The following is a 25,831-nucleotide window of genomic DNA, read 5'->3' on the forward strand; positions in this document are numbered from 1 at the left end:
CCTCTTCCATTGATGGGTTCTCAGGATCATAAGCTTCTTCTTCAGATGAAGCATCCTTAGTACTGCCTGGTGCAGCTTGCATTCCAAACAGACTTTGAGAAATCATATTGACTTGCTGAGTCAATATTTTGTTCTGAGCCAATATGGCATTCAGAGTATCAATCTCAAAAACTCCTTTCTTCTGATTCGTCCCATTGTTCACAGGACTCCTTTCAGAAGTGTACATGAATTGGTTATTTGCAACCATTTCAATGAGTTTTTGAGCTTCTGCAGGTGTCTTCTTCAGATGAAGAGATCCTCCAGCAGAGCTGTCCAATGACATCTTAGACAGTTCAGACAGACCACCATAGAAGATACCTATGATGCTCCATTCAGAAAGCATGTCAGAAGGACACTTTCTGATCAATTGTTTGTATCTTTCCCAAGCTTCATAGAGGGATTCACCTTCCTTCTATCTGAAGGTTTGGACTTCCACTCTAAGCTTACTCAATTTTTGAGGTGGAAAGAACTTTGCCAAGAAGGCATTGACTAGCTTTTCCCAAGAGTTCAGGCTTTCTTTAGGTTGTGAGTCCAATCATATCCTAGCTTTGTCTCTTACAGCAAAAGGGAATAGCATAAGTCTGTAGACCTCAAGGTCAACCCCATTAGTCTTGACAGTGTCACAGATTTGCAAGAATTCAGCTAAAAGCTAATGAGGATCTTCCAATGGAAGTCCATGGAACTTGCAATTCTGTTGCATTAGAGAAACTAATTGAGGCTTAAGCTCAAAGTTGTTTGCTACAATGGCAGGGATAGAGATGCTTCTCCCGTAGAAATTGGGAGTAGGTGCAGTAAAGTCACTCAGCACCTTCCTTGCATTGTTGGCATTGTTGTTGTTTTCGGCTGCCATGTCTTCTTCTTCTTTGAAGATTTCTGTTAGGTCCTCTACAGAGAGTTGTGCCTTAGCTTCTCTTAGCTTTCGCTTCAAGGTCCTTTCAGGTTCAGGGTCAGGCTCAACAAGAATGCTTTTGTCTTTGCTCCTGCTCATATGAAAGAGAAGAGAACAAGAAAATATGGAATCCTCTATGTCACAGTATAGAGACTCCTTGAGGTGTCAGAGGAAAAGAAAAATAGAAGGTAGAGGTAGAAGAATTCGAACTTATCAAGAAAGATAGAGTTCGAATTGTGCATTGAGGAGGAGTGTTAGTCCATAAATAGAAGGATGTGAGAAGAGGGGAAGAAATTTTCGAAAATTAGAGTGAATTAAAAAAATTTTAAAAAAAAGTAATTGATTTTCGAAAACTAAGATTGGGAAAGAAATTAAGTGATTTTTGAAAAAGATTTTGAAATTAGAAATCAAAAAGATATGATTGAAAACTATTTTGAAAAAGATGTGATTAAGAAGATATGATTGAAAAGTTATGGTTTTAAAAAGATGTGATTGAAAAGATATGATTGAGAAACAATTTAAAAAGATTTGATTTTAAAAATTAATGACCTGCCTAACAAGAAAGATATGATTCAGACATTAAACCTTTCTCAACAGAAAAGGCAACATACTTGAAATGTTGAATCAAATCATTAATTGTTAGCAAGTATTTTTGAAAATGGAAAGAAATTGATTTTGAAAATATATGATTGAAAAGATATGATTTGAAAAAGATTTGATTTTGAAAAATTTTGAAAACTTGAAAAAAATTTGAATTAAAAACAAAATCTTCCCTCTTGTGCCATCCTGGCGTTAAACGCCCAAAACTCACCCCTTTTGTGCCTGGCTGGGCGTGTAAACGCTAGTTTTCCTTCCTCACTGGGCGTTTTGAACGCCCATCCTTTTTCTGTGTAATTCCTCTGCTGTATGTTCTGAATCTTCAATTCTCTGTATTATTGACTTGAAAAGACACAAATTAAAAATTTTTTGGATTTTTAATAGTGAGGAATAATCAAAATGAAACTAAGATCAAATAAACAATGCATGCAAGACACCAAACTTAGAAGTTTGTATACTATTGACACTAACAAAATGAGAATGCATATGAGAAACAACAAAACACTCAAGACAAGAGAATTTAAAGATCAGAACAAGGAAATCATCAAGAACAACTTGAAGATCAATTAAGACACATGAACAAATTCAAAAAAAATGCAAGAAGAATAGAAACATGCAATTGACACCAAACTTAAAATGAGACACTAGACTCAACAAGAAACATAAAACATTTTTTTAGTTTTTATGATTTTATAATTTTTTTTTATTTTTTTTTGAAAATTGATTGAAAAAAAAAGAAAATAAGGATATCAAAATTCTTAATGAGAATTCCAGGAATCATGCCATGTTAGTCTAAAGCTTTAGTCTAAAAAAATTAGACATGGCTAGCCAAGCTTCAGCAAGACATTGCATTCAAGAGCTAAATTGATGAGAATCAATCAGCTTTGGTGATGATAAGAACATCACCTTGAAACACTAGAATTTATTCTTAAGAACTCTGAAGAAAAATACCTAATCTAAGCAACAAGATGAACCGTCAATTGTCCAAACTCAAACAATCCCCGGCAATGGCGCCAAAAACTTGGTGTGCAGAATTGTGATCATCAATGGCGCCATCAACATGGTACGCTCAATTGCAATCTCAACTCTTTATCACAACTTCGCACAACTAACCAGCAAGTGCACTGGGTCGTCCAAGTAATAAACCTTACGCGAGTAAGTGTCGATCCCACGGAGATTGTTGGTATGAAGCAAGCTATGGTCATCTTGTAAATCTCAGTCAGGCAGATTCAAATGGTTATGGATGATTTATGAATAAAGCATAAAATAAAGATAGAGATACTTATGTAATTCATTGGTGAGAGCTTCAGATAAGCGTATAGAGATGCTTTGTCCCTTCCGTCTCTCTGCTTTTCTACTGTCTTCATCCAATCCTTCTTACTTCTTTCCATGGCAAGATGTATGTTGGGCATCACCGTTGTCAATGGCTACAGTCCCGTCCTCTCAGTGAAAATGTTCAACGCGCTCTGTCACAGCACGGCTAATCATCTGTCGGTTCTCAATCAGGTTGGAATAGAATCCAGTGATTCTTTTGCGTCTGTCACTAACGCCCAGCCTTCAGGAGTTTGAAGCTCGTCACAGTCATTCAATCCTTGAATCCTACTCAGAATACCACAGACAAGGTTTAGACCTTCCGGATTCTCTTGAATGCCGCCATCAATTCTAGCTTATACCACGAAGATTCCGATTAAGGGATCCAAGAGATATCCACTCAATCTAAGGTAGAACGGAGGTGGTTGTCAGGCACACGTTCATAGGTGAGAATGATGATGAGTGTCACAGATCATCACATTCATCAAGTTGAGGAGCAAGTGATATCTTAGAACAAGAATAAGCTGAATTGAATAGAAGAACAATAGTAATTGCATTAATACTCGAGGTACAGCAGAGCTCCACACCTTAATCTATGGTGTGTAGAAACTCCACCGTTGAAAATACATAACAACAAGGTCTAGGCATGGCCGAGAGGCCAGCCCCAAAAACGTGATCTAAGATAGCATAAAACTCTCTAAGATGAGAATACAATAGTAAAAGGTCCTATTTGTAGAGAACTAGTAGCTTAGGGTTTACAAAGATGAGTAAATGACATAAAAATCCACTTCCGGGCCCACTTGGTGTGTGCTTGGGCTGAGCATTGAAGCTTTCATGTGTAGAGACTTTTCTTGGAGTTAAACGCCAGCTTTTGTGCCAGTTACGGCGTTAAACGCCAGAATTCTTGAGCTAATTTGGAACGCCTATTTGGGCCATCAAATCTCGGGCAAAATATGAACTATTATACATTGCTGGAAAGCCCAGGATGTCTACTTTCCAACGCAATTGAGAGCGTGCCAATTCGGCTTCTGTAGCACCAAAAAATCCACTTCGAGTGTAGGGAGGTCAGAACCAACAACATCTGCAGTCCTTTTCAGCCTCTGAATCAGATTTTTGCTCAGGTTCCTCAATTTCAGCCAGAAAATACCTGAAATCACAGAAAAACACACAAACTCATAGTAAAGTCCAGAAAAGTGAATTTTAACTAAAAACTAATAAAAATACAATAAAAACTAACTAAAACATACTAAAAACATACTAAAAATAATGCCAAAAAGCGTACAAATTATCCGCTCATCAATGTCCTTAAGCTCTTCTATGTCCCTTCCTTGCCTTTGTTGCTCCTCCCTCATTGCTCTTTGATCTTCTCTTATTTCATGGAGAATGATGGAGTGCTCTTGATGTTGCACCCTTAATTATTCCACATTGTAACTCAAATCTTCTAAGGAAGTGTTGAGTTGTTCCCGATAGTTTTTGGGAGGAAAGTGCATCCCTTGAGGCATCTCCGGGATTTCTTGGTGATGAGCTTCCTCATGCGTCTCTTGGGTTCTATGAGTGGGCTCTCTTGTTTGCTCCATCCTTTTCTTAGTGATGGGCTTGTCCTCCTCAATGAGGATGTCTCCTTCTATGATAACTGCAGCTGAGTAACATAGATGGCAAATAAGATGAGGAAAAGCTAGCCTTGCCAAAGTAGATGACTTATCGGCTATTTTGTAGAATTCATGGGAGATGACTTCATGAACTTCTAATTCCTCTCCAATCATGATGCTATGAATCATGATGGCCCGATCCACAATAACTTCAGATCGATTGCTAGTGGGGATGATAGAGCATTGAATGAACTCCAACCATCCTCTAGCCACAGGCTTGAGGTCCAGTCTTCTTAGTTGAACCGGCTTGCCTTTGGAGTCTCTTTTGCATTGAGCTCCTTCCACATATATGTCCATAAGGACTTGGTCCAACCTTTGATTAAAGTTGACCCTTCTAGTGTAGGGGCGTTATCTCCTTGCATCATGGGCAAGTTGAATGCCAACCTCACATTTTCCAGACCAAAATCTAAGTATTTCCCCCGAACCATTGAAAGATAATTCTTTGGAGTCGGGTTCATACTTTGATCATGGTTCCTAGTGATCCATGCATTGGCATAGAACTCTTGAACCATTAAAATTCCTACTTGTTGAATGGGGTTGGTTAGAACTTCCCAACCTCTTCTTTGGATCTCATGTCGGATCTCCGGATACTCATTTTTCTTGAGCTTGAAAGGGACCTCAGGGATCACCTTCTTCTTGGCCACAACATCATAGAAGTGGTCTTGATGGGCTTTAGAGATGAATCTTTCCATCTCCCATGACTCAGAGGTGGAAGCTTTTGTCTTCCCTTTTCCTTTTCTAGAGGATTCTCCGGCCTTGGGTGCCATAAATGGTTATGAAAAAACAAAAAGCTTATGCTTTTACCACACCAAACTTAAAATATTGCTCGCCCTCAAGTAAGAGAAGAAAGAAAAGAAGAAGAAAAAGAAGAAAATATGGAGGAGAGTGGGAGAGGTGTATTCGGCCAAGAAGGAGAAGAGAGGGTTGTGTTGTGTGAAAATTAAGTAGAATGGAGGGGTATATATAGGGAGGGGGGAGAGGGTAGTGATGAGAATGACTTTTGCGTGGTCTATAAATTTGCGGATAAATCCTCGTTGCAAGTATAGTTTCTAAACCTTCAAAAGTCCTTTCATACAAACGTTTGGTTGTCACAAGTAACAAACCCCTTTAAAAATTGTTAACCGAGTATTCAAACCTCGGATCGTCTTCTCAAGGAACTGCGAGGAAGTATGTTCTTATTATTGGTTATAAAGGTTGCAATCGGGGTTTAGAAGGTGAGAAGCAAGTGATTTAAATGACAAGTAAGGTAAATGGCAATTAAAAATAAATAAATAACTGTAAAACAACTTTTGGCAAGATAAGGGAATTTACAGGTCTAACTTAGTTATCTCTCTCTACTATAATAAAAGTTGAATCTAAACTCCACTTGGTCAACCTTTACCGGGGCAAAGGAAAGTCAAGGGACTAATTAAATTGACCTATGAATCCTAATTATTTCCTAAGAAAAGGTTGGGATTATTTAGGTTCAACTCAATTAGCAAGATAACGATTATTAATTACGTTGAGTTCAATAACATGTTGAGTTACTAAATTCTTAATCAGAACCAAAAGGGGAAAAAGTAAAATTGCTGGAATAATAAAAATGTCTTCAAATCGTAAACAATGATAACCATAAATTAACAAGAGCAATAATAAACTGAAAATGCCTCAATACCATTAATTCAAATAATTATCTGTAATATGGAATAATTCATAAATTAAATTATAAAAGTAAATGATCAATTCAAATGCTGGAATAAATAATTATAGAACTAAAATAAAAGAACATTTAAAACCTGGATCCAGAGTTACTCTTGAAACAAGAAGAAATCCTAAATCCTAAAAGAGAGAGAGAGAGAGAACCTCTCTCTAAACTAGATCTAAATCATTGAAAACTAAAATTATGCCTTCTCCTTTTTGGATGGATGCATTTCCTCACTTCATAACCTCTGGTCTATGCTTTCTGGACATGGATTTGGGCCAAAAGAGGCTTTAGAACTCGCTGGGGCGTGTTCTGTACTTTTCTGGTGCGTGGCCTCTGTCACGCGTCCGCGTGGATCACGCGGTCGCGTCATCCGGAGCTTTTCCTTGCCACGCGGTCGCGTCAGTCATGCGACTGCGTCATGTGCGTTCTGCTTAAGGCACGCGGTCGCGTCAGTCATACGGCCGCGTCGCTGCTGATTCGTGCTCGGCACGCGATCGCGTCGTCCATGCGATCGCGTGGATACCAGTTTCCTTAAAGCTCCGTTTTGCTTCCTCCTTTCCTTTTAGTACGTTTCCTTTTTCATCCTTTAAGTCATTCTGCCTTAGAAAATCTGAAACTACTCAACACACTAATCATGGCATCGAATGGAAATAAAGGTAATTAAAATAATTAATTTTTCAAAGCTTAGGAAACATGTTTTTCACAATATGACATAATAAGGAAGGAAAAGTAAAACCATGCAATTAATGTGAATAAATAGGTGAAGGATTATATAAATCACTCAAATTAAGCACAAAAGAACTCATGAAATATGGGTTTATCAACCTCCCCACACTTAAACACTAGCATGTCCTCATGCTAAATCCAAGGTAAATAATTAAGGTTAAAGTTGTTGGGGCGGCGGCGTACGGGGTGGCGGCGGCGTCTGGGTGGTCGGCGGTGGCGGCCGGGTGGTGGTTGGAGGGAGAGGGAGCAGAGAGGGAGAAGAGGATTGGGGGTGGGGGGCTGCGCGACTGATAGGGTTCGCGTGGCTGAGGGGGTTATACTTTCGAATTCACGCGGCCGCGTGGTGCACGCGGTCGCGTGGTTGGGGCGAAAATGGGAGTGACGCGATCGCGTGGGGTGCGCGATCGCATGAGAAGGGGGAAAGAAGGTTGACGCGATCGCGTGGGTCTCGCGATCGCGTCGCTGGAATTCGTGCTAAACGCACGACTCCAGCGCCGTTTCAGCGCAACTCTCTGTCTCCTTTTGGGGTGATGTACAATCCATGCGACGCGATCGCGTCGCTCACGCGGTCGCGTGAGATTGTTATTGGGTAAGTGATGCGATCGCATGGGGCATGCGATCGCGTGGACCAATTTGTGCGAAGCGCACAAGGGCCGCACGATTCCAGCCTAACTTTTTGTTCGTTGGATCCTTACGCCGATATATATATCACGCGGCCGCGTGGGTCACGCAGTCGCATGAGTGGTGTTTTTTGGGATATGACGCGATCGCATATGCCATGCGGTCGCGTCGAGCAACCCCTTTTTTTTATGCATGAAAAATGCAGAATGCAATGACTATCATGAATGCTTATGCAGGATTCCAGGTTTAATAGATTAAAATGAAAAAGGAAAAATGAAAGTAATTAACAAGAAATAAATTGAAAAAGAAGCGACCATACCATGGTAGGTTGTCTCCTACCTAGCACTTTTAGTTAAAGTCCTTAAGTTGGACATTGGAGGAGCTTCCGGTTAGGGTGGCTTATGTTTAAATTAGTCCAAAAATCTCCACCAGTGCTTGGAATGCCAATAGCCTTTGGGGTCCCAAACTAGGCATGTGAAGCTTCTGAGCAGCTTCAAACAGATTTTTAGGTTCCCGGGGTGATAAATGTCAGAATAAACTCCAGGATTCCAAGCCTTGCTTTTAGATCCGCCTCCGTCTTGATCTACATGTCTCCATCCGGGCGGTATAAAAAGTAGAATCTCACCGTGGTGACCAAACGTTCTTCGTGATCCGTGCAATTGAGCATGATACTAATCCGTGTACTTCGAGGTGAAGCGTGGAACCTTATTAAACCTTGTGCACCAGCTCTGAGTACGAGCCATTTCCCTTTTACTCTTAAAGCCGCTGAGAGCTCTAAGCTGGCCATCTGTTTCAAGTAAACCATATTCAAGTGAATAAGTAAAGTCATAAGTTAAGGATTGTACCCACTTGAAGCTTGTATTAGGTGGTAATGGCCTTGGGATAGGTGTTTTTGGTGGTTCTGCAAGTTTCGTTTCCTTGTGCTCTTCAGTGAATTCTTCCACTTCCTTGTAAAGATCTTCAATTGTATCTGTATCCTGGTCAAAGTCTTCTATGTCTTCCTCATCACTCAAGTCATAGATTGGAGGTTGAGAGAAATCCACCTCTTCATCATCTTCATATTCACTTGGGGAAGATTCTTCGATCTCAGAGAATTCACTTGCGGATGCAAGTTCATCACCAAGAGAGCTAGACTTGTGAATATCACCATCAAGGGTGTTTGCTTCTTGGATTATTCCGTCTGATTCCTCATAAACGACTTGCCTTGGAGATTGTACAGTATCTTCCTTAGCATCAACTGTAGCATCCTGGACGGAGTTTTCCTCAATTCTAGATTCCCAAGGAAGTTCAGCATCGCCTAAATCTTCAACCAACTCTTCTTCTTGAACAAAGACAGCCTCTTCTAATTGTTCTAGTACAAATTCATTCTCTGCCTTGTCCACTGGAGTCTCTAGTATTTCTTTCGTGCTACGCTCTTCATCGGGTTGTCCACATGGAGCTGTGGTTGATCCTTGTATATTTGAGTGTTTAGTGGCCCATTGGATTAGTGCGTGCTCCAGTTGTTGAATGGTTATTTGAAATTTAGTTATTGTTTCCTTTAGGCGATCCTCTGCTTCGCGGTTTGCTGGACTTAGACATGATACATAGGGAAGTAGTAATGACTGGGAACGATTGGATTGGTATTGGGGTAAGGAAGGATCATATGATGGCGAATGGTGAAGAGAAGCTTGTGAGTGTGGTGGTTCGGGGTTATGTTGAAAGGATGGTTCATATGCACGGGGTGGGGCTTGTTGGTAGTTACAAGGTTGTCCACCATGTCTTTCAGCTGGGTATGCGCGGTAGAATGGTCTTTGTCCAGGATATCTCGGAGGGTGTTGCTGCCAAAAGGGTTGATTAGATCCTCTTGGTTCCATCCATCCTTGATTGGTCTGACCTTGATGCACACTCCTGCTGTAACTTCTATTTCCTTCAACAATATTAGAACCAAACTCAAAGCGAGAGGGGTGAGAGTTCATAGTAGCAAATAAAGATAAAAAGGAAAAACAAAAATAAATAAACAAGCAAAAGAAAAATATTTACAATAACCAATAATAAGGCACACGTTAGCAGTTCCCCGGCAACGGCGCCATTTTGATGAGAATGACTTTTGCGTGGTCTAGAAATTTGCGGATAAATCCTCGTTGCAAGTATAGTTTCTAAACCTTCAAAAGTCCTTTCATACAAACGTTTGGGTGTCACAAGTAACAAACCCTTTAAAAATTGTTAACCGAGTATTCAAACCTCGGGTCGTCTTCTCAAGGAACTGCGAGGAAGTATGTTCTTATTATTGCTTATAAAGGTTGCAATCGGGGTTTAGAAGGTGAGAAGCAAGTGATTTAAATGACAAGTAAGGTAAATGGCAATTAAAAATAAATAAATAACTGTAAAACAACTTTTGGCAAGATAAGGGAATTTAGAGGTCTAACTTAGTTATCTCTCTCTACTATAATAAAAGTTGAATCTAAACTCCACTTGGTCAACCTTTACCGGGGCAAAGAAAAGTCAAGGGACTAATTAAATTGACCTATGAATCCTAATTATTTCCTAAGAAAAGGTTGGGATTATTTAGGTTCAACTCAATTAGCAAGATAAAGATTATTAATTACATTGAGTTCAATAACATGTTGAATTACTAAATTCTTAATCAGAACCAAAAGGGGAAAAAGTAAAATTGCTGGAATAATAAAAATGTCTTCAAATCGTAAACAATGATAACCATAAATTAACAAGAGTAATAATAAACTGAAAATGCCTCAATACCATTAATTCAAATAATTATCTATAACATGGAATAATTCATAAATTAAATTATAAAAGTAAATGATCAATTCAAATGCTGGAATAAATAATTATAGAACTAAAATAAAAGAACATTTAAAACCTGGATCCAGAGTTACTCTTAAAACAAGAAGAAATCCTAAATCCTAAAAGAGAGAGAGAGAGAACCTCTCTCTAAACTAGATCTAAATCATTGAAAACTAAAATTATGCCTTCTCCTTTCTGAATGGATGCATTTCCTCACTTCATAACCTCTGCTCTATGCTTTCTGGACTTGGATTTGGGCCAAAAGAGGGTTTAGAACTCGCTGGGGCGTGTTCTGTAATTTTCTGGTGCGTGGCCTCTGTCACGCGTCCGCGTGGGTCACGCGGTCGCGTCATCCGGAGCTTTTCCTTGCCACGTGGTCGCATCAATCATGCGACCGCGTCATGTGCGTTCTGCTTAAGGCACGCGGTCGCGTCAGTCATGCGGCCGCGTCGTTGCTGATTCGTTCTCGGCACGCGATCGCGTCGTCCATGCGATCACGTGGATACCAGTTTCCTTAAAGCTCCATTTTGCTTCCTCCTTTCCTTTTAGTACGTTTCCTTTTTCATCCTTTAAGTCATTCTGCCTTAGAAAATCTGAAACTACTCAACACACTAATCACGGCATCGAATGGAAATAAAGGTAATTAAAATAATTAATTTTTCAAAGCTTAGGAAACATGTTTTTCACAATATGACATAATAAGGAAGGGAAAGTAAAACCATGCAATTAATGTGAATAAGTAGGTGAAGGATTATATAAATCACTCAAATTAAGCACAAAAGAACTCATGAAATATGGGTTTATCAAGTAGGTTCGGCCATTTAGGGTGGGTTTGGGTGGGAAAGATTTTTGAATTTTGAAGGTAGGTGGGGTTTCTGGGGAAGAGTGGATGGATGTGAGTGGTGAAGGGGGTAATTGGGAAGAGAGATTGAGGTGATTGGTGAAGGGTTTTGGGGAAGAGTGTTTATTGGAAAGAGAGAATGAATGTTGAGAAGAGGGGAGAATATGTTAGGTGGGGATCCTGTGGGGTCTACAGATCCTGAGATGATCCTGTGGGGTCCACAGATCCTGAGGTGTCAAGGATTTACATCCCTGCACCAATTAGGCATGTAAAATGCCTTAGCATACCATTCTGGCGTTTAAACGCCGAAGTGATGCACGTTCTGGGTGTTCAACGCCCATGTGCAGCATGTTTCTGGCGTTGAACGCTAGTTCCATGCTTGTTACTGGCGTTCAGCGCCAGCTTTCCTCAAGGCACATTCCTGGCGTTCAAACGCCAGGATGTTGCTTGTTTCTGGCGTTCAACGCCAGATCTATGCTCTGTTTTGGCGTTGAACGCCAGCCAGATGCATCTTACTGGCGTTTAAACGCCAGTAAGTTCTTCCTCCAGGGTGTGATTTTTCCTCTGCTATTTTTGATTCTGTTTTTAATTTTAATATTTTTTTCGTGACTCCTCATGATCATGAACCTACTAAAACACAAAATAAAAATAAAATAAAAATAAAATTAGATAAATAAAAATTGAGTTGCCTCTCAACAAGCGCTTCTTTAATGTCAATAGCTTGACAGTGGGCTCTCATGGAGCCACAAAGGTGATCAGGTCAATGTTGTGAACTCCCAACACCAAACTTAGAGTTTGGATATGGGGGTTCAACACCAAACTTAGAGTTTGGTTGTGGCTTCCCAACACCAAACTTAGAGTTTGATTGTGGGGGCTCTGTTTGACTCTGTACTAAGAGAAGCTCTGCATGCTTACTCTCCCTTGTTATAGAAGGATAGCCGTGTGCCTTAAACACAAGGTAGTCCCCATTCAATTGAAGGACTAATTCTCCTCTGTTAACATCTATCACAGCTTCTACTGTGGCTAGGAAGGGTCTTCCAAGGATGATGCATTCATCTTCTTCCTTCCTAGTGTCTAAGATTATGAAATCAGCAGGGATGTAAAGGCCTTCAACCTTTACTAACACATCCTCTACTAATCCATAAGCTTGTCTTACTGATTTGTCTGCCAATTGTAATGAGAATAAGGCAGGCTATACCTCAATGATCCCTAGTTTCTCCATTACAGAGAGTGGCATAAAATTTATCCCTGACCCCAGATCACACAGAGCCTTGTTAAAGGTCATGGTGCCTATGGTACAGGGTATTGAGAATTTGCCAGGATCTTGTCTCTTTTGAGGTAAGATTTTCTAAACCCATGTATCTAGTTCACTAATGAGCAAGGGAGGTTCACCTTCCCAAGTGTCATTACCAAATAACTTGGCATTCAGCTTCATGATGGCTCCTAGATATTGAGCAACTTGCTCTCCAATCACATCTTCATCCTCTTCTGAGGAAGAATAGTCTTCAGAGCTCATGAATGGCAGAAGGAGATTTAGTGGAATCTCTATGGTCTCTATATGAGCCTCAGATTCCTTTAGGTCCTCAATAGTGAACTCCTTCTTGTTTGAGAGACGTCCCAGGAGGTCTTCCTCACTAGGATTTTTGTCCTTCTCCTCCCTTGTACATTCTGCCATATTGATTACATCAATGGCCTTGCACTCTCCTTTTGGATTTTCTTCTGTATTGCTTGGGAGAATACTGGGAGGAGTTTCAATGATTTTCTTACTCAGCTGGCCCACTTATGCCTCCAAATTTCTAATGGAGGATCTTGTTTCACTCATGAAACTTAAAGTGGCCTTAGACAGATCAGAGACTATGTTTGATAAGTTATAGGGGCTCTGTTCAGAATTCTCTGTCTGTTTCTGAGAAGATGATGGAAAAGGCTTGTTATTACTTAGCCTATTTCTTCCACCATTATTAAAGCCTTGTTGAGGCTTTTGTTGATCCTTCCATGAGAAATTTGGATGATTTCTCCATGATGAATTATAGGTGATTCCATAAGGTTCACCCATGTAATTTACCTCTACCATTGCAGGGTTCTCAGGATCATAAGCTTCTTCAGAAGCTGCCTCTTTAGTATTGTTGGAAGCATTTTGCCATCCATTCAGACTTTGAGAGATCATGTTGACTTGCTGAGTCAACACTTTGTTCTGAGCCAATATGGCATTCAGAGCATCAATTTCAAGAACTCCCTTCCTCTGAGGCGTCCCATTATTCACGGAATTCCTCTCGGAAATGTACATGAATTGGTTATTTACAACCATGTCAATAAGTTCTTGAGCTTCTGCAGGCGTTTTCTTTAGGTGAATGGATCCACCTACAGAATGGTCCAATGACATCTTGGAAAACTCAGATAGACCATAATAGAATATATCTAATATGGTCCATTCTGAAATCATATCAGAAGGACACTTTTTGGTCATCTGCTTGTATCTTTCCCAAGCTTCATAGAGGGATTCACCATCTTTTTGCTTGAAGGTCTGAACATCCACTCTAAGCTTGCTCAGCTTTTGAGGAGGAAAGAATTTATCCAAGAAGGCCGTGACCAGCTTATCCCAGGAGTCCAGGCTATCTTTAGGTTGTGAGTCCAACCATGTTCTAGCTCTGTCTCTTACAGCAAAAGGGAAAAGCATGAGCCTGTAGACTTCAGGATCTACTCCATTCGTCTTTACAGTCTCACAAATCTGCAAGAACTCAGTTAAAAAACTGATAAGGATCTTCAGATGGAAGTCCATGAAACTTGCAGTTCTGTTGCATTAGAGCAACTAATTGAGGTTTCAGCTCAAAATTGTTTGCTCCAATGGCAGGAATGGAGATGCTTCTTCCATCAAATTTTGACGTTGGTTTTGTGAAGTCACCAAGCATCCTCCTTGCATTATTGTTGTTGGGTTCGGCTGCCATCTCCTTCTCTTGTTCAAAATTTCAGAAAAATTGTCTCTGGATTGTTGTAATTTAGCTTCTCTTAATTTCCTCTTTAGAGTCCTTTCAGGTTCAGGATCAGCTTCAACAAGAATGCCTTTTTCCTTGTTCCTGCTCATATAGGGAAGAAGAGAACAAGAAAAGAAAGAGAAATCCTCTATGTCACAGTATAGAGATTCCTTTATGTTAGTAGAAGAAGAAAGGGAATAGGAGTGAAGAAGAATGAATAGGTAGGGGCAGTGATTTGAGATGAAGAGAGGTGAAGAGAAGTGTTAGTAGATAAATAAATAAATAGAAGAAGGGAAGAGGGAAGAATTTTCGAAAATAAATTTGAAAAGAAGTTAAATGATTTTCGAAAATAAAAGATAAGATAGAATTAAAATTAAAACAATTAATTAATTAAAAAGAATTTTTGAAAAAGGGATGAGATATTTTTGAAAATTAGAGAGGGAAAAATAGTTAGGTAGTTTTGAAAAAGATAAGAAACAAACAAAAAGTCAAATAGTTAGTTGAAAAAGATATTAAAATCAAATTTGAAAAGATAAGAAGATAATAAGTTAGATAAGATATTTTGAAATTAAATTTTTTGAAAAAGATAAAATTTTGAAAAAGATATGATATAAAAGATAAGATAAGATAGATTTAATTTTTAAAATTAAAATTAATTATTTAACTAACAAGAAATTAAAAGATAAGATTCTAGAATTTAAAGATTGAACCTTTCTTAACAAGAAAGTAACAAACTTCAAATTTTTGAATCAATTATATTAATTGTTAGCATAATTTTTGAAAATTTGAAATAAAAGTAAGAAAAAGATTTTTGGAAAATAATTTTCAAAATTTTTGAAAAAAAAGAAAAAATGAAAAAGATATGATTTTTGAAAAAGATTTTGAAAAGATAAGATTTTTAAAATTGAAAATTTGACTTGACTCACAAGAAATAACTAATTTTAAAAAATTTTTGACTAAGTCAACTCAAATTTTTGAAATTTTGGAGAGAAATAAGGAAAAGATATTTTTTATTTTTGAATTTTTAATGATGAGAGAGAAAAACACAAAAGTGACCCAAAACATGAAAATTTTGGATCAAAACACATGATGCATGCAAGAACACTATGAATGTCAAGATGAACACCAAGAACACTTTGAAGATCATGATGAACATCAAGAACATATTTTTGAAAAATTTTTTATGCAAAGAAAACATGCAAGACACCAAACTTAGAAATCTTTAATGCATGGACTCTAACAAACGAAAAATGCATATGAAAAACAACAAACAACACAAAACAAGAAAACATCAAGATCAAACAAGAAGACTTGTCAAGAACAACTTGAAGATCATGAAGAACACCATGAATGCATGGATTTTTGAAAAATGCAAGAAAAATTTTTAAAACATGCAATTGACACCAAACTTAAAAGTTGACTCAAGACTCAAACAAGAAACACAAAATGTTTTTGATTTTTATGATTTTATGATTTTTTTTGTATTTTCTTTATTTATTTTCGAAAAAAAAAGAAAAAAAATTTTTGAAAATTTTTTTGAAAACAAAACAAAAAGAAAATCACCTAATCTGAGCAACAAGATGAACTGTCAGTTGTCCATACTCGAACAATCCCCAGCAACGGCGCCAAAAACTTGGTGAGCGAAATTGTTACTCATGCTTAAATTGTTGTTCGAAATTGATTGTCCCTGGTGATGGCGCCAAAACCTGGTGCGCAATACCATGGTCCAAACATAACTTCACAACTTCGCACAACTAACCAGCAAGTGTACTGGGTCGTCCAAGTAATAAACCTTACGTGAGTAAGGGTCGATCCCACAGAGATTGTTGGTATGAAGCAAGCTATGGTCATCTTGTAAATCCCAGTCAGGCGGATTCAAATATGATTGGATTAGATATTCAAAAGATAAATAAAATAAACAGGAAATAAAGATAAAGTTACTCATGTAATCCAATTGTGGGAATTTCATATAGGTGCATGGAGGTGCTGTGTTCCTTCCGAATCTCTACTTTCTTATTACATTCATCCAAGCCTTCTTACTCCTTTCCATGGCAAGCTGTATGTAGGGCATCACCGTTGTCAATGGCTACATCCCATCCTCTCAGTGAAAATGGTCCAAATGCTCTGTCACAGTACGGCTAATCATCTGTCGGTTCTCAATCAGGTTGGAGTAGAATCCCTTGATTCTTTTGTGTCTGTCACTAACGCCCAGCCTTCAGGAGTTTAAAGCTCGTCACAGTCATTCAATCCCGGAATCCTACTCGGAATACCACAGAAAAGGTTAGACTTTTCGGATTCCCATGAATGCCGCCATCAATTCTAGCTTATACCACGAAGATTCTGATCAAGGAATCCAAGAGATATGCGCCCGGTCTAAGGTAGAACGGAAGTGGTTGTCAGTCACGCGCGTTCATAGGTGAGAATGATGATGAGTGTCACGGATCATCACATTCATCAAGTTGAAGTGCAACAAATATCTTAGAACAGGAATAAATCGAATTGGATAGAAAATAATAGTAATTGTATTAAAACTTGAGGTACAGCAGAGCTCTACACCCTTAATCTATGGTGTGTAGAAACTCCACCGTTGAAAATACATAAGTGAAAGGTTCAGGCATGGCCAAATGGCCAGCCCCCAAAACGTGATCAATAGTCTCCTAAGATGAATAATAAAATAAAAATGAGACCAAAGATGTAACGTGGTCAAAAGACGACTAATACACTAGTAAAAAGTCTTATTTATACTAAACAAGCTACTAGGGTTTACAGGAGTAAGTAATTGATGCATAAATCCACTTCCGGGGCCCACTTGGTGTGTGCTTGGGCTGAGCTTGATCTATCCACGAGCTGAGGCTTCTCTTGGAGTTGAACGCCAAGTTGTAACGTGTTTTGGGCGTTCAACTCTGGTTCGTGACGTGTTTCTGGCGTTTGAATCCAGAATGCAGCATGGAACTGGTGTTGAGCGCCAGTTTATGTCATTTAATTACGAATAAAGTATAGACTATTATATATTTCTGGAAAGCTCTGGATGTCTAATTTCCAACTCCATTGAGAGCGCGCCATTTGAAGTTTTGTAGCTCCAGAAAATTCATTTCAAGTGCAGAGAGGTCAGATTCCAACAACATCAGCAGTCCTTTGTCAGCCTCCTATCAGAGTTTTGCTCAGGTCCCTCAATTTCAGCCAGAAAATACCTGAAATCACAGAAAAACACACAAACTCATAGTAAAGTCCAGAAATGTGAATTTAGCATAAAAACTAATAAAAACATCCCTAAAAGTAACTAGATTATATTAAAAACTACCTAAAAACAATGCCAAAAAGCGTATAAATTATCCGCTCATCAGATATGCTCACAACGAAATTATTTTGTTAAATTCCGAATCGGTATAAATCCTCACATCAAGTTTTTGGCGCTGTTGCCGGGGAATTACAATGTGTGCTTATTGTTGGTTATTGTATATATGTGAATATTGTGAATATGTTTGCCTTTTGCTTCTTTGTTAGTTGTTGCTAGTTTTAGGAGTTTATTTTCAATATTTCTTGTTAGCTTTTGTTTTTATTTTGTCTTGTCACTATGAATTCTCACCACTTTGGCTATGAGTTTGGTTCAAACTATGTTGTAGAAAATGGAAGCTTCAATGGAGGTTTGCATCAAGGAATTGGAAATCAAAGGTGGAAGGAGCCTCAAGCATATGGATACTCTTCTTGGCAACAACCTCCTCCAATTTTTATGGGTACAATACAACTCCTAATGCATATCAACCTAATGTAAATCAATAGTTAATTGATTATTCTAGCTAGACGGTCATAATTGGGTAATGAGCAAACAAAAAATGTAAATGACTTGAAATTAAATGAAAATAATAAAGAACAAGAAAGTAAATAACATGAATCTAAAGTGCTAGAAATTAAGTTGTAAGAAAGTAAATCACCAAAAATTAAATAACTAGAATTAAGAATAAAAAGAACACTGGATCAAAAGATATTGCATTCTCAGGATCAATAATTTTCATCTCCTCTCAATTATGCAATCATTGATCTCTTGGCGAATCATAAGTGATTAAATCCCAATGTCTTGGTAATTCAATCTCTCTTAACTTGATCAATTGCCAGTGTCTTGATCTAATTGCTCATGAGAAGAGATGAAGATTAGTCTCTGATTTAGAGCCACAAATTTTTATGAATCAAGTTATGGGTTGATTATATGTCACATATCAATCTCAAACCCAAATTCACCAAATTGGGAGAAAGATCTTCAAGCTCAATTCTATGATCCCTCTCTCAAGTTCTCATAGAATTGAAATAAGATTCAAACTACCTCTCAATAGATTTGAACCCTTTGAATGAAGAACGAAGATTCTTTCTAAAGAAGCAAATGAAAGAAAAATTGAATATGAAGAATCAAATAAATTAAACCATTAAATTGCAATAGAGCTTTCTTTCCCAAATAGAATTAGAAGCTTATAACCAAATATTTAAAAAAGCATGTGAAAGAAAATGAAAGAAGAGCAGAGAATGATGGTGAGAAAAGAGGGTCCGAAGACTCCCCTCCAAGTGGTGTGTGTGTGAAGTATTCTATGGCCCTATTTATAAGCTACCTAAATTACAAATTCAAATGAAATTTAAATTACAATTAAATGAAAAATTCCTAATTACTTCTAGATGATTCTTGTGGCCTTGATTGGTTGGCACTTGTGGGCTTGCTTGCATTGAATTAGAGTGGACCTCAGAATGAAATAATTAAACCAAATTATGGCTAAACTCCAAGATATAACGGTAGCAACCATACATTGGCCACGAAAAAATATTTGTGGCTAACCGGGGGGTTACATTTTCAATTTACCACAATTTTTGAGTTATTAGCCAAAATTTTGAACATCGTGGAGACCTTCGATGAGTCACGTTTTGTATATCATTGCCCATGCATAATAACGTGGCTAAATAAAATTAATCAAATCAAAAAGTATAATTCTACCACACTTCATCCGTAGCTAATTTGTGTAGACCAGATTTTTCAACCACAATTTTTTCTGTGGCTAACATCGGATTATTTAATCACGCTATTTTCGTGGCTAACTCGCACTGTTTTTCATATACCATTCGTGGATAATTTGTGCTAATTTGATACTTTTTTTCCGTAACTAACTTTTTTTTATTGTTTTACAATATGTAGCCTTTGTTTTAGTTTGACCGTGGCTAACTGAACAGTTTTATTAAATTAAAATTATATTTATGTATATAACACTAATAACAAAAATCAAACTTTTTGAATATATAATAGTTAACATTTTTCAATAAAAAATATAATAACAATTAATAATAATAATAATAATAATAATAATAATAATAATAATAATAATAATAATAATAATAATAATAATAATAATAATAATAATAATAATAATAATAATAATAATAAGAGTAAAGTATCGTTTTTGTCCCCGACGTTCGGGGTAAGTCTCAAAGTTGTCCCTAACGTTTCAATCATCCTATTTAAGTCCCTAATGTTTCACGCCATTAGGGATCCGTTAACAGAATTGACGGCGGGACAAAATTGAGACGATTTTGAAACGTTAGGGACTTAAATAGGACGAAAACGTTGGGGACAAATATGATACATAGAAATAAATTTTAATTTTATCCTTCAATAATATCAATATTTTACTATACATAGTATTCAATTATTTTTTAATCACATCTAAATAAATTACACTTAATCATATTACTTTCATTTTAAATAAATTAATTTTTTTTATAGTTTAACTCTTAAAGATTTTTAGTTATTATGAAATATTTGTAGAATGACTAGTATATAAACTGGCAGAAAAGAAAAAAATAATATATATACAATAAAATATAAATTATACCTTTTGTCTCTAATGTATCAAAATTCTTTAAAATTATAAAAAAATATTTAAAATGAAAGTAATATGATTAAGTGTAATTTATTTAGATGTAATTAAAAAATAATTGAATACTATGTACAGTAAAAAATTAATATTATCGAAAATATAAATTATACCTTTTGTCTCTAATGTATCAAAATTCTTTAAAATTATAAAAAAATTAATTTATTTAAAATGAAAGTAATGTGATTAAGTGTAATTTACTTAGATGTGATTAAAAAATAATTGAATACTATGTATAGTAAAAAATTGATATTATTGAAAGATAAAATTAAATTAAAATTTATTTTTATGTATCGTTTTTGTTCCTAACGTTTTCGTCCTATTTAAGTCCCTAACGTTTCAAAATCATCTCAATTTTGTCCTGCCGTCAATTCTGTTAATGGATCCCTAACGGCAAGACAACATTGAGTCAGTTTTGAAACGTTAGGGACTTAAATAGGACGATTGAAACGTTAGGGATAACTTTGGGACTTATCCCAAACGTTGGGGACAAAAACGATACTTTACTCTAATAATAATAATAATACAAGTCTAAACTTGTATAAAATAAGAAATAACAAAAATTCTAACATAAATAAGAAAAATTCTAACATCTTCTAGAATAAATATATTTAAAATATCAGCTATTATCTATTAACTATGCTAACTAAATGTCTGGCATATCACCAGACAGACAAGGCACTTCATCACCATATTTTGATAACAAAAATTTATGCAGAGCTGCCTACTGAATTTTGGTTTCTTCATATTCATCTAGCTTTTTCTCTAATGTTTCAACCTGCATCTCTAAATTTATCACATATTGCTAAGAAACGTTGTTGGAGACTCCACCAGTTGTAAATACAAAAATTTGTTTAGACTTTCCAAAACCTACTAGACATATAGCACTACTAAAACCTCGTACATGCCCTACATTTTCAACACCAAAGACCTTTTCAATTGCATCATTCGGATGAGCTAACACTTTCGAAGGAACTCCTTCAACAGCAACACGTTCTTGATCATCAGGCAAATGCTCTAATATTTGTTCATATACAAGAAAAAAAATTAGATTAGTGTATACAAGGTTTTAATTTATAAAATTAAATTACACATTAACCTAAAACAAATAACATAATACACTTACCGCTAAATTGTGCCCACCATTTACATAATTTTCATTCTTCTTCACTAGAGTTGACAGAATAACTTCACTCTGACATACAGGTCTTTCTAACATTTTTTCCTATCATAATACAGTTGCATTGTTAACACTTATTTTAGAATAACTACAAATACAATAGAAAACAATAGTTAAAATATCATTTTACTTGCTCTTCTGGCATTGCTTTTACATCTCTCGATTTTTTCTATTTTTCAAGCATTGTTTCTAAAATTTATAAATACAAAAAATAAAGGTAATATTGTTATAAAAATAACAAGAATAAAAGATAACAGTAATACAATAAAAAAATAATATAACCGTACTACTAAAAGAAAAACTAAGTTATTACCTTTGTCTTAGGATTCATTTAGTGATGTACAAAAGCCGCTCATTCAATGGGAGGTATATCTAATCAATCTTAGTTGCTAGAATTTCTTCCTTTGTTTTATTAGGATAAAAAGAAATATTCCGTAACGAATATTTGTAGGCTTTCCATCGATCACTCAATGTCCTCAGTGCCCATTTAATGCTAGCAGCATATCAAACTCAAATATTTCCTTCAAAATATTTGTACACAATGTTAAAATTCATATTAAAAATATTATCATTAAATAATAGTATTTTTTCATAGTTATTACATCATAAAATTTAATCAAGGAGTTGAGAGTTACAAACATTCAAAATCAAAAAGACAAAAAAAACATGAATATATAATCACACATATCTAGTGGACATTAATCATAACAATAACTATACAAGCAAATAGAACATGAATATATAATGGCACATTTCTAGTGGTATTCATTTATCATGATAATATCCCCAATTATAGCATCTTATACACTAATATATCCACTCCAACCCTTTTTAAAAAAATCAGGAAACACCTTTTAAGATTTCTAAAATAGCTTGTTCATCCTTTTACTTATTTTTCTCAATGTACTATTTTTTAACATGATTTATAACAACCACTAAAATTAGTACATATAGCATTTTAAGTAAAAAATTAAAAATTAAAAATAGACCTAATAAGTGAAGAAACAAGCCAATCCTGCACAAATTGGACAAAAAAATATTTTTTTATGAGAGAATAATAGATACAAAAAAATATTGCATGTACATTTGTAATTTAAACTATATAATATGAGAAAACAACCATAAATAGATAAAGTACCACCTATAAGTAGCATGTAAGAACCGGAAATTTCATGAAAAATTGCTTAACTAGAATAGAATAATTTAATTTCCCGAAATAGGTTCGAAAATATAAAAAGTATTTTTCTTAAAATATAAATGTGAGATTCGGATTCAGTGGATTTTTCTGAGTGGAAAAATGTTCTCATTTGAAAATTTTCGCGTAAAAACGCATACCAATAGATTAGCTGACAGTACCGGCTTAAGTCTGTCCAATACTGCGTGAGAGAGAGTGGAACAGTAGGAAACCTTACAAGAATTTTTGAAATAATGAACCGGGCACTTATCTTAAAGGTTTGGCCCAAAGTTGGGCCAAACGAACCAAAAATGCTACACGGTTGGACCGGGATCAAGTTGGGCTTGGGCCCAACTTATATAAAGCCATAAATGAGCCTAAGAAACTTATTTCAGCACAAAGAGAGAGAGAGAGAACTCGAATAGGGAGAAGAGAGGAGAAGTAAGCCTTTGTCACTATTCATCTCCCCCTTCAAAGCTTCATAACTTTTTATCTGAAACTCCGATTGACGAGCCGTTTGCGGCCATGCGAAGCTCTCATCGAGCTCTTCAATTATAGCAAAACAAAGTAGGTAACAACTCGAATTTCATACTCCTCCTTTCAGCCCTAACAGATTTCACGTTTTTGGATATAGTATTTGAGTAGATTTTGTGATTTTGGTTGTTTAGGTGAACTCTAGTAGCGGATAATTGTTGGGCTTTGCCCCAATCCCCTCTGGACTAGGTGAAGTTCCTCATACACCCTTGTAGTGTTGTATATTATGGTTTCTAGGTTTTAATTTTGGTGATATATGTGTTGTTAGTTTGAGCTTTGGTGCTTTTTGGAGTTGTCTTTGCTTTTTGGTGATTTTGTGCATGGAGGATAATTGGCCAAGGTATGATTTTGATTTTCTCTATATAATATGTAATATTTCTGGACACTTAGGCTAGTGGCCTTTAAGATAGGATTGAATGATGTGGGTGTATGATTAATTGTATGTGAATATTATGATTGATGATAATGATGATGAAGGTTGATTGAGTTGTATGTGAGAAAGTATGATTTTGATGATAATATGATGAATGTTGGTGTAATTATGATTGATAATGATTATAAGTATTGATGATGATGAATTGATGATAATGTGTCTATTTGGATGGAAGTTTGGAAATATGTAACATTGATGATTGATGGGAATGGTGAGTGGTAATATTGATGTTAATAAGTTAATGGAAATTGGAAAATGTGAATTAGGTTGGATTTAGAATTGTTGAATGGTTAAGAAGGTTGCGTGATTGAGAAAATGGTTGAAGCAGTATTTGGTATGAATTTTGGGTTGTTTCGGTATGGTTGAAATGTGATTGAGTTGGTTTTGAATTGAGAGTTAAGGCAAAATTAAGTTTTTAGTATTTTTGGTAAAAATGGGTTTATGCCAACTTTGGTGGATTATATCTTGAGCTACAGTTTTTTAAATTGATTACATTTTATATATAATTAAATATAATTCAAAGAGCTTTAAAACAATATAGATTTTGTAGAAGTCTGAATTTTGTAGAGATAGATATGATCGTTAGAAGTTGGTGTTAAAAATCTGAATTCTTTGATGTTGCAGAATTTGTGATTTCTGGTTTGCACACACTGCTGTGCGTATGCTCTGACCAATGGCTAAATTTTGACTTGTGCGTATGCACAGCCGTGTGCGCACGCACACCCTGTGAATTTTTGAAAACGTGTGTACGCATACACTGGTGCGCACGCACACACAGGGAGATGCCTACTGTTGAGAGCGATCGCACACTTTGGTGCTCACACACACCCTGCAAATTTTGCAAGTTGTGCTTATGCACAACATTGCGCATACACACAAGCTGGGAAAACTCTTCTGTACGTGCATATGCACAACCCTATGTGTACTCACACTGCCCTGTTTTGTAATGAAAACCTTGTTTTTAACCGTTTGACCTTTCCGGCAAGCTTGCAAATTTTTGTAGCACTTGTTTAAAACCTTTTTGCCAGTTTTAGGTTCTTGAATTAAGGGAGAAAATAATAAGGGGATAAAAGAGGTATTCTTAGTTATGACTTTAGAGCTGGTGACATACTTTTTGGAAGGTTTGTGTAATTTTCTAGCTTGAGTGATGAGTGTTGAGTTGTAAAGTATATGGTTGAAGAGATTTCGAAGAAGTTAAAAACCGGTGATGGTTATGATGAGTTGAGAACATGAAAAGGAATTATGAAATTATTGGATTATATGAGAGTGTGCGGGGCTTTTATCCCTCGCGTGGCAGATTTCTCTGCTGCATGAGTTTGCGGGGCCTATATTTCTGGCGTAGTATATTTTTCTGCTAGTTGAGTAGTAGTTGTTGTTTCCTTCTCTGCTGCATGAGTGTGCAAGGCACTATATCTCTGGCGTGGCAGATTCACTTCTGCAGGAGTGTGCTGTGTAAGACCCCAAAACCTTTGCAAGTTTTGACTTATTGAATTTGAGATGAGTTATGATTATTATCCAATTTTATAATTATTGGATTATTTTCTATATTTAAATTATAAAGTAGATAGTTATGAAATAATAAGGATTTTATATGCTTTGGATTAAATAATTAATATTTTAAATATTAATACTGCTATTTTGGAAAATAGAGAAATTAAGTATATTATTCTGATTTTTGGATTTGGACTTTTTATCGAAAATAATTTATGAAATTGATAAACAAATAGTATTTTCTATATATAATTAGTATTGGATTTTATTTGGGTTTCAATTACTATATTGCCCCTAACCCTAATTTTTGAAAAAAAAAACACACACACACACACCAAACACCCTCAGCAAACTCACCCAAACCTGAAACCCTAACCTCCCTCAACACCTTCAGCGCCGCAAACCCCCCTTACTGCTGCCACCTCACTCACAGTCAACACACAAACACAGGGACGGGGAAGAAGGGAAAGATAGCGCCGCTGTCGTCGCGCTTGGCTGCAGCCGTCGCCGTCCTTGCTCCGAACTCGCCGACGAGTGGTCACCACTGTGGTGCGCCGAGAGGAGAGAAGTCGTGCCTGGAAGTCGTCTTGTTCTGCCGCCAAGGGTTCCATCTCAGTCAACCTGTCGCGGTTGGTACTGCGGCCGTCCCTGATGGAGTGCACCGTGGAGAAGAGAACGACGCAATGCAGAAGAGGACGCGCTGCCGCTGCCGCCGTGAATCACGACCAGAGGAAGAAGCGGGTCATGCAAGAGGAGCAGAGGGTGGTGCTTATGCCATTACGCCCCTTGCCGTCGCTGTTGAGGTCACCACGCAGTCCACCTTGCCAGCTTCCGAAAGAGAATCATGGTGGAGCTCCATTTCTGCTTCTAGGTGGAGGAAAACCAATGAAGGGAGAGAACGCCATTGAGTGGAGGAAAACGCCGCTGTCGTGTTTCTCGGTCACTGGTGGTGGAGCTCGCATCGCTGGGTGAGCCGCCGTTCTTACCATTGCTCTGCTTG

The 25,831-nt window shown here is 36.8% G+C and overlaps 1 non-coding gene across 1 annotated transcript; it reads left to right on the top strand.

The window, feature by feature from the left end:
- The first annotated feature begins 13,575 nt into the window (after positions 1-13,575).
- Positions 13,576-13,683, top strand: LOC130964560 (small nucleolar RNA R71). The gene has a single exon (XR_009080649.1). It is a non-coding gene; the product is annotated as a small nucleolar RNA R71 (small nucleolar RNA).
- Positions 13,684-25,831: the final 12,148 nt, after the last annotated feature.

Source organism: Arachis stenosperma, chromosome 2, assembly GCF_014773155.1.
Source record: "Arachis stenosperma cultivar V10309 chromosome 2, arast.V10309.gnm1.PFL2, whole genome shotgun sequence".
NCBI classification, from domain to species: Eukaryota; Viridiplantae; Streptophyta; class Magnoliopsida; order Fabales; family Fabaceae; genus Arachis; species Arachis stenosperma.